We start from the raw sequence: 10,519 nt of genomic DNA on the forward strand, positions 1-10,519 counted from the left end.
TTTGTTTTTACTTATCGCAAACTGAGGTTTGCATAGTTGATGACCCTTCAGATATTTTAAAATGACCTGGTGTATCCTGTCAATGATAACGCATTCTTTTTCGATAAAAATCAATCACGAATTCAATCATTGTTTCCCGAGAAGATCAGAAAGCAAGTGATCGCAACAGAACTCCCATTTTGTAAGCAATGTGTATCCACGACGTCTTCACAGCTCTCCTTTGATTGTGTTTGGCATGAAGGCCGATCCACGAAAGCATGCCTCAAAAATCCGAAAAATAATAGTCACAAAGTTGTGAAATGTTAGCGCCATTTTTTATCGCCAGTAGCGTCCTCTGATTGGTCAATTATGGGGAAAGGTGTTGGATTGTAAATGCTCTTCTTCATGCGCTGTTTTCCTATACATTAATTTTGCGTTGAAGATATATAACAATGTAAAGGTTACAACTGAAGGACCTTTGCTTGATTGCAATCAAATTTTGACAGTAGCTCAGTAGATAAACCTATTTTCAACAAAACCGGTTTGGGAAAATTGTAAAATTCTAAATCTTTTTTCCAAAAGAGCCCTTCCCGCGCGATCGCTCAGAGTTTTTAGTTAGCCCTTTCGATAGTGCTCTAAATTGAAGTGTTTGAATGCGATCGAATTAAGGAAAACCCCGACAAGGTTTTTGACATTCTGGGTGGCATAGTTGATAAAAGAAATAAATGAACTTCCCATTGAATTGGAACTCTCGAATGTAATTTGTACCTTTCTTGAATAATAAATGAAATATTGCTCTGTGATAAGATCGTGCTTAGAGTATGCATCCCCAGTTTGGGCTTCACTACCGGATTTAGTATCTGATGCCGTTGAATCTGTCCAGAAGAAAGCTCTGGGCATAATCTTTTTCTGCCTGCAATAAAAAGATTCCATAGGTGCCTCTGGCCTTCCACGCTAATCTGACAAACGACCTGACCTTGACAGCAGCGCGTTTATTAAAGCTGGCTAACGGTTAGCCTGCGTGCAGGTGGTAGATGTTGTTGTCGCCACGAAACACCTACCAGACTCCATATCGGAAGAGCCAAACGCTCGTAACATTATTGGGCGCAACATGTTGCATACGTTTGGCCACCCTGTTACGATATGTTGCGATATGTTGCAACATGTTGGATCAAATTTGAAAACGGTCAAATTTTTCGTGCAACATTTTGGATGTTGCATGATGTTGTACTCGTTTGGCCACGTTCACGCAACATTGTTGCACTAGAGCATGCGCGCTAGGTCCACTTGTTGCGCGCCAGTGGCTTGGGGCGCATAAACATTGACATGTTGCGTTAAAAAAGTTGAAAATGTTGCGAGCGTTTGGCCAGGCCTTAAGAATGTATCTTGTTTTGATCTCACTTTACGAATATAATTTGAATTTCTAATTTGGAAAAAATTGAAATATTTTAACCCTTAGTTAATATGAAGAGTCCATCCAGTTTAAATGGAATAAAAAACTAAATTTTCGGGAGATCTTTCGGTGCCATTAGTACTACAGCTATAATACTATAGGCGGTTGTTTTGACAAGTTGTGTGAACGATAAAAACCCCCACAAACACCAAACTGATTACAAAGACAATATCAAGGCGATAACAGGTACTAATGCCCAAAACAGAAATCAACACTTTGGAAGCGAAACACTTTGGAAGCGAAACCAGGCGAGATTCTTTTTTGTACCTCCGATTTCGGAAAACAAACGAAGAGAACACAAAAGGTGACATTGACCATGTGGATGACGTAATGTGTCCATAATATGTCGATGACGTAGTATCCACGTGTGGCCACTAAAATATGCCGTTATAATTTGTATAAAGTTACACTTTCCAGATCTTACAGAAACTAGCCAATGATAACAGACGTTACAATTTGTCAGGGATAGGAGGAAAAACAAACGGTGGGCATCCCACGTAAAAAAACCATGATGGGGGCATGGCAACAGAAAATGAGGCTTTCTCTTCGGCATAAACCACTTTCATAAATGGCGACCTCTTTTACATTCTTTTGTCTTTATGTTAATTAGACGCACTGCCCTCATTTTGAACTAAGGTTTCGTGTGAAAACAAAAGAATATTTTATTTGGCCGCCATTATAAAAGAGGTCTATGGTATGGGGTGCCAAATGTAAAAATATTATTTTAAGTACTTCTTCCCTATATTTTGTGTTATGGCTTAACTGCTGAATACCCCGCCCCTCCAAAAGTGATCTTGGAAAGTGTGGCTACGCGGCTACGCAGTGGTCATTACCACCCCTCCCCCTAGAATATGTTAGTAAGGGAAGAAGTGGCTACGCGGCTACGCGGCGACGCAGTGGTCATTAACGAGATCTTGTGCTGAATATAGCACTCGTTTACTTTTTAAACGAGGCGCGGTGGCCTCATGGTTAGTGTGCTCGACTTCGGAGCGAATGGTCCGGGTTCGGGACCTGGCCGGGTACATTGTGTTGTGTTCTTGGGCAAGACACTTTACTCTCACGGTGCCTCTCTCCACCCAGGTGTATAAATGGGTACCAGCGAAAAGCTGGGGGTAACCCTGCAATGGACTAGCATCCCATCCAGGGGGATCCTTGTCGCTTCATGCTACCGAAACCGCAGATAAGCGCCGGCCTGATGGGCCACTAGGCCTGTAAGCTGACTTTTTTTTTTAACCTTACTGATTAAGCCTAAGCGCTCGTTTCAGTGATTAGGCCTAAGCAGTCTTTAAAAATTTTAGCTTTTATTTTACAGTTCGGTTAACTACAGAAAAATGTTGTCCTGTAATTTATAAATAACACATTAAAGTACGTTTGCGATTTACAAATCGCATGATGCCCAACTTTGCGATTTATAAATACTTCGCTACTTCGCAAAGTAGCTAACTCTGTGATATATAAATTACAAGAGTCGCACATTTACGATTTACAAATCGCACCTAAATTACAATTTGAATATCACACATTTGCAATTTATAAATCGCGCGTAGGATTTATAAATCGCAGCGATTTAATATAACAGTAAACTCATGAAATTCATGCCTGCGGGCTTGTGGTCCAATGTTTTGATTTTTTGGTGCTCGCAGCAAAGACAAGACTTGACAAGACTGATCTCCTCAGCCATCTCCGGAACAATTTCTGGGGCATTAAGTGCTCAGGAATCATCATAGAAAAGTGAGTTAAGGATAGGTTTTATTTATTTTTTTATCAATTTTATTTTGATTTATGGCGAATCGGTCTGAGTTGGAAGCTTCGTTTTATTGCCACGTTTTCAATTTGCAGAGCTCGAGATCACAGAATCTTTAAGGTGGGCAGACACGAGGGGTCATGTTGCATGGACATGTTGCAGCGACAACAAACTTGTGAAGTGCGCACAGAAGCGACATGTAGCAGGGACGTGTAGCCGGGGCAAAATCACAGCTGACAACAGTCTGCGTTTTACACTAGGGAGTTTAAGCACGCTTGTTTTTGAGACGCGGAAGGCAACCGGAAAGGAGCATTTCGCGTTCCAGGACAGTGGTTTCTCCCACACATTTTTAAACTAATCATCTCTAATGGAGAAAAGATACTTGGCAATGCAAATGTGGTTGTGTGAGAGACAAGTTAAAAGGGAAAACAGCTCACTTCCGGTTGCCGTCCGCGTCTCAAAAACGCGCGTGCTTAAGCTCCCTACTGACCGTATTTTCACGGTTCCCACTAACAGAGGGTGGTCTGCCTGTGGCTCGACGGGCGAAAGATTGTTGTCGAAGTCCGTTACTCGTCGCTTTTAAGATTCCAGATATTTTTTCCACCGCCTGTCTTTTTTATGCAATTGAACTTCCATTCTTGAGCTCCATAAGGACATATTTTGTTGAAAGATGCACTAAAACGCCATTCGCGTTACAATGACTTTCGACGCAAGTGCAGGTTAATTAAATGTCATCCTGTGTAAAAGAAAATACGCATAGAAGACTCAACACACAAATACACTTCTTATCATGGGAGGGACAGGAAAGACCTCTTATGACACGGAAAAAAAATTTAAAAAATGAAAATAAGAAAACTAACAAATATTACCCATTTTTGGACTGGGATTGCCATACTGGCAACGCAGTAAAAAGCTATTAAAGGTAACCTCCACCTAAACAACACAATAACTTTAAACCACAGAACATAATGTTTACAATTGAAATTTCTCAAACCTTTTTCCAATGAAAGCTTTTGTATTCGAGAAGAATAAATTTCAAAAACGCTTAATTTGGCTTTCAAATTTCCTGGGCGCCGCCATCTTGAATAATTGTGACGTGTCGTGGTTGCCCTATTGTTCCAGAACAATCGCTCTTTGTGTCAGAACAATAGGGCAACCACGACACGTCACAAATATTCAAGATGGCGGCGCCCGTGAAATTTGAAAGCCAAAACAAGCGTTTTTGAAATTCGTTGTTTTCAATTTCGGATACAAACAAGTTCATTGGAAAAAGATTGAAATATTTTAATTCTTAACATTATGTTCTGTGGTTTGAAGTTATTTTGTTATTTTAGTGGAGTTTCCCTTTAAGCGATTGTTTGCGCTTCGGACCCTCAAGAGAGCTGGACTGGACGCTAACGATCTCGTGTTTGTCCATTATAGATTGTTAGATGATCCATTGTTTAGTATGCCGCGCCAGTTTGGGCCGCTATCCCTTTGTATCTTGAGGAGTTTATTGCGTCAGTACAGCGAAAAGCTCTCAAAATAATATTTGGCTGGGTATACTATACGGGAGCCTTGGCCGGCCTGAAGTCTCTTTAGTGTTAGGAGTGTAGGGGCTTGTGACCGCTTTATGGATAGTGCACGCCAGATGCCCCCCCCCCCTCCCTTAAGAACATCATCCCCCACCCTCCCGCCACAGAGTCTCATTACAGTCTAAGCTTCCAACTACCAAGATGTCAACAAGGACATACCAGAAGAATTAATGACTTTGTAACCTATAAATTTCAGTGAATGTATGTTAATGTTTATTTGTATGTCCCCCTGACCTTCCCCGTCAATTCAGTTGTACTGCAAGTGGATGAAATAAACAGAATATCTATCTATCTATCTATCTATCTATCTATCTATCTATCCATCTATCTATCTATCTATCTATCTATCTATCTATCTATCTATCTATCTATCTATCCTGTTCACAACGTAGGGAACATATCCCTGAAACATGTACCTGCAACATTTTCATGTGTGTGCAAATGTTGTGATTTTGTCCCTGCTGCATGTTCCCACTACACGACCCTAATGCATGTCGACTCGGTGTGTACAACACACCTTTTTGTCGCTGGAACATGTCGCTGCAACATGTACCAGCAACATGACCCCTCGTGTCTGCCCACCTTTATGGTACCGCATCTATCCCACCAACTGCTCCTTCTCAGGTTCGCACGATTTCATCTAGCCTCATCTTTACCTGTGTCGTTACAATTTATTTTTAACGAATGAGAGAAGTGATCCTCGGATTTACGTCGACAATTTAAGCGAAATGATATATAGAGGATATATTACATGGCCGCGCGGAGATTAGAAATTTTTTTTCTAGTGGTGGCTCAGTTGGTTGAGCACCGGGCTGTCACGCGGGAGGTCGTGAGTTCAACTCCGGCCGGACCATCACTCAGGGTCTTCAAATAACTGAGGAGAAAGTGCTATCTTTGTAATTACATCTGCAAATGGTTAGACTCTCTAGTCTTCTCGGATAAGGACGATAAGCCGGAGGTCCCGTCTAAAAATAAAAAAAGGGCTTTGTTTATAGTGGAAGTGCACTTAGCTATCAAGCCAGTTTACAGGAACCCCACTTTTAACAATGTGAAAGAAACAATTCAAAGTTAACAGAAACATTATTAAGAATCCCAACTGGCAGGAGGCAACCAGTTGGCTATTTACAAAGCATGGTAGAGTTGAATCCGGGACAACCGGAGACAAATCCTAACCAGAGGTTAGAACGGGATTTGAACCCGGAGCAGCCGAATGCAAACCCAACGCCCTAACCACTCGACCACGCTGCCTCTCACAACCCTTCAATGTTCATAATCCTGTGGGACGTAAAAGAACCCACACACTTGTCGCAAAGAGTAGGGCGTGTAGTTCCCGGTGTTGTGGTCTGTCTTCTGTGCTATATCATGGTTGGGAGGGTAAAAAGGGCGCACTTAATTTGGAGCCTCGCTCTGTTGTGCGACCCCCATCACAGTTGTGGTGAAAGTGGATAAATAAATTAAATAAATAGATAAATAAATTAAGCTATTTCGCGAGTGAGCGCAGCGAACGAGTGAAATATTTTTCATCACGAGAAGAGAAATTTCGTATCTCCAAGCGGCCATGTAATATTCTATTTATTACAGAAACACCAACTTCCAGAATGAAATACTAAATGGTTTAATTTCACGAAAGGCATCGAAAGGCGCCATTTTGATTTGCAACCATAGAAACAGTGATCTTCTCACGTGTGAAAATAACATGTTATCTTCTCGTGTGAAGATATCATGTTTTCGCGCGAAAGCTCACTTGGTATTTCACTGGTGTTTATATAATAAAATATAATATGCATTTGTCAGCTTCTTTTGCATCTTGGCACTGATGGAATTTTTGCTAAGGTTGAGAGATTCATTGCATTCGTTGACTCCTTCGTGACCTCCGGCATAGTAACTCGAACACTGGAAAATCAAACTCAATCGAATTCAATCGGTGGATTGAGCTTGATTGAGTTCGGCAACCGAACGAAGTCGAACACGAACTTTGAGTGAGTTCGACTTCCGAACCGATCGAAATCAGTCCGTTAGATTGAGATCCATTAGTTTCGAAATAGTTCGACAACCGAAGCCAATGGATTTCGTTCGATTGTTTTCGGTGATCATGAGTAAATTTGCTTAAACAAACCTCGTCGTTTGTATGGTACACGTTTAAGATGACCTATTTTCATTTCGAAAAGCACGCCCTCGCCTATGTTCTTTACAACTTTGAAATCTTCGTCCTCCTTCCAACAAAGCGGCAATCCTAGTAGCCTTTTCCTACGCATTTAAAGCTTAAAATTCCCGCAGAGCGCATCTGAAGGGCCGTCGGCAAACCCAGATCGGATCGGATCGGATCGGATCGGATCGGAACGACAAAACTCGGACTGGATCAATAACAAAATTCCCGCCAATAGACACATGAAATCCCTGGGTCACCAGTTAAGGTAACTTCCCACCTTCGTGGGTGTCCTTCGGGAAAAAGTTTGTACACGCCTTAGTTTCAATAAAATCATAACAAACTATACAACAGGAGAACGCTTAATAAATGTGGACAGTTTTTGTATGCAAGGACCAGCTGAATAAAGTACAAGTGCCGGATCTTGGGAGAAGTGACCTGCAAATAATATTTAGACTAAAAACAAAATAATTATGCAAGGTTGGTTGCACGGCTGTGAGGAGTATAGTTTTTGTTTCAAGTTTTTAAGCACGCGCGCTTTTGAGACGCGGACGGCAACCGGAAGTGAGCTGTTTTCCTTTTTAACTTGTCTTCACACAACCACATTTAACTGCAGAATACCCCGCCACATCGAGTATCTTAAGAAGCTGGCTACGCGGTACACGGAAATAATTAAAGTAAAGATGGCGAAGTATCTTTAAAAGCTGGCTACGCGGTACGCGGTACGCGGAAAGAATTAAAGTCAAGATGGCGAAGTATCTTAAGTAGCTGCCTACGCGGTACGCGGTACGTGGAAAATTAAAATTCTAGTGTACCCTAATCCTAACTGAACCGTAAAATGAAAGCTAAAATTTCCAACGAGTGCTTAGGCTTAATCAGTAAACGAGTGCTATATTCTTCACACGGTTTCCGTAAAAAGAGTAGTTAACCGAACCGTAAAATGAAAGCTAAAATTTTAAACGAGTGCTTAGGCCTAATCTACGGAGCCCTGTTAGTGCCACCTGGGTGTGCGTATACTTTTTATTTTTTTCTGTCGAGACATTTTTACTTAGGGCGTGACTCTTGTTTTTATTTGTGTCAGTGGCGCGACTTTTTTTATTTGGCGCGACTTTTTTTACTTGGCGCGACTTTTCTTAATTTGGCGCGACTTTTTTTATTTGGCGCGACTTTTTCTGTTTGGCGCGACTTTTTTTATTTGGCGCGACTTTTTTTGTTTGGCGCGACTTTTTTATCTGGCGTGTCTTTTATGCCGGCACCTGGGTACGGACCTTATGTATCCCTCATTATAGTGTAATAAATATTGTAAGCAATAATCCTATAAACCCTTGTATACCCCTATATACCCTTGTATACCTCTATATACCCTCAAGAGAGGATGAGGTGAGAGAACGGATCCCCCTGCTCCATCATAGTTTTTGAAAAATCTATTTTTAGTTTAAGTTCTCGTTCCCAATGCCGCGCTTAACTAAAGTTTCTTTCCGTTATTACAAATGGCAAATCAGGTGCCTGTGTATGGAGGGGGGGGGTGGGGGGGGGGGGGGGGGGCGCCAGGAGGATCTGCTCGCTTACCTCATCCTCTTCATACCCTTGACTACCCTTGTAAACCCCAATATACCCCTGTAAACACTTGTATACCCTTTTATACTCCTATGCTGCCCATACACCTTTGTATACTCTATATACCCTTGCATTCTATACCCTTGTATACCTCTGTGTACTCTTGTATACCTCAGTATACCCCGAAAAAGCGTGATTTATGTAGTTGGCAACTGCCATTCCACTTAAGATCTCGTTCTCCTCTACAATATAATTGGCAGCTTGACTTCGTTACGCTACAGGAAGTAGTTTTACTACTTCCACCACCTAGTTTCGTCCTGTAGTACAGAAATGGGTTTGTCAAGTGGGTTGATGTCTCATATTGACCACCATAGAGAAATTTGAAAGCCAACGTTTCGAGCGTTATTGATAAAAAACTACGAAAGCATCCAAAACCTGGGGAACCTTACTAATTCTCCGAAAGTCAGCCTTCAAAACCGAAGTTATTATGTCATTTTTTTGCTGCTTTATTAGACGGTCCAATAATGGAATATGGATGCCCAGTATGGCACACTGGATTACCTAACTACCTTAGCGACACTATCAAAAATATCGGTCCAGCAAGAGAGCATCTTTTACTACAAACCCCGATTTGAAATATACGGACACAATTACAAACGCTTTTTAACTTTTTGTAAGGGATATATAGGTACTTATGTCCAGAAATGCACTTTAAGGTATACAAGGGCACACAAAAGTATACAAGGTTTTATGAGGGTATACAAAGGTATTCAAGAGTATATAGAGTCCACAAAGGTATATAGGCAGTATAGGAGTATACAAGGGTATACAAGTGTTTACAAAGGTATATAGGGGTTTACAAGGGTAGTCAAGGGTATGAAGAGGATGAGGTAAGCGAGCAGATCCTCCTCCCCCCCCCCCCCCTCCATACATAGGCACCTGATTTGCCATTTGTAATAACGGAAAGAAACTTTAGTTAAGCGCGGCATTGGGAACGAGAACTTAAACTAAAAATAGATTTTTCAAAAACTATGATGGAGCAGGGGGATCCGTTCTCTCACCTCATCCTCTCTTGAGGGTATATAGAGGTATACAAGGGTATATAGGGGTATACAAGGGTTTATAGGATTATTGCTTACAATATTTATTACACTATAATAAGGGATACATAAGGTCCGTACCCAGGCGCCGGTATAAAAGACATGCCAGATAAAAAAGTCGCGCCAAACAAAAAAAGTCGCGCCAAATAAAAAAAGTCGCGCCAGCTAAAAAAAAGTTGCGCCACTGACACAAATAAAAACAAGAGTCACGCCCAAAGTAAAAAAGTCTCGCCAGAAGTAAATAAAAAGTATACGCACACCCGGGTGGCACTAACAGGGCTCCGTACTAATCACTGAAACGAGTGCTTAGGCTTAATCAGTAAACGAGTGCTATATTCTTCTCAAGGTCTCGGTAAAAAGTCTAGTTAACCGAACCGTAAAATGAAAGCTAAAATTTTAAGAGTGCTTAGGCCTAGTCACTGAAACGAGTGCTTAGGCTGAATCAGTAAACGAGTGCTATATTCTTAAATTTGTAAAGAGTTCTTAGACCTAATTTTTGAAACGAACGCTTAGGGTAAAATGAAAGCTAAAATTTTAAACGAGTGCTTATAGGCCTAATACTGAAACAAGCGCTTAGACTTAATCAGTAAAGGAGTGCTATCACAGCGTGCCGCGTACCTTGTAGCCAGCACAAATAACATTGCTGCGCCATTTTGAAATCATTTGTTTATATAACGTTCTTCCGAGTCCACAGTTCCACAGTCTCTTGTCTGTGGAATTACTTAGGTTTTGACGCTTTAAGAACGAGGAATGTCACGGCGTACCGCGTACCGCGTAGCCAGCACATATAACATCGCTGCGCCATTTTGAAATTTAGTTCATTTGGAAATTAGTCCAGGTGGCGGGGTATTCTACAGTATTGTGCATTCCTATTTCTGGGTACCGCGTACCGCGTAGCCGGCTACGTGGAATATAGTTCGAGTGGCGGGGTATTCTGCAGTTAGTGGTGAAAAAGTGTTGACGGGC

Source organism: Montipora foliosa, chromosome 8 (genome assembly GCF_036669935.1).
Source record: "Montipora foliosa isolate CH-2021 chromosome 8, ASM3666993v2, whole genome shotgun sequence".
Lineage (NCBI taxonomy): Eukaryota > Metazoa > Cnidaria > Anthozoa > Scleractinia > Acroporidae > Montipora > Montipora foliosa.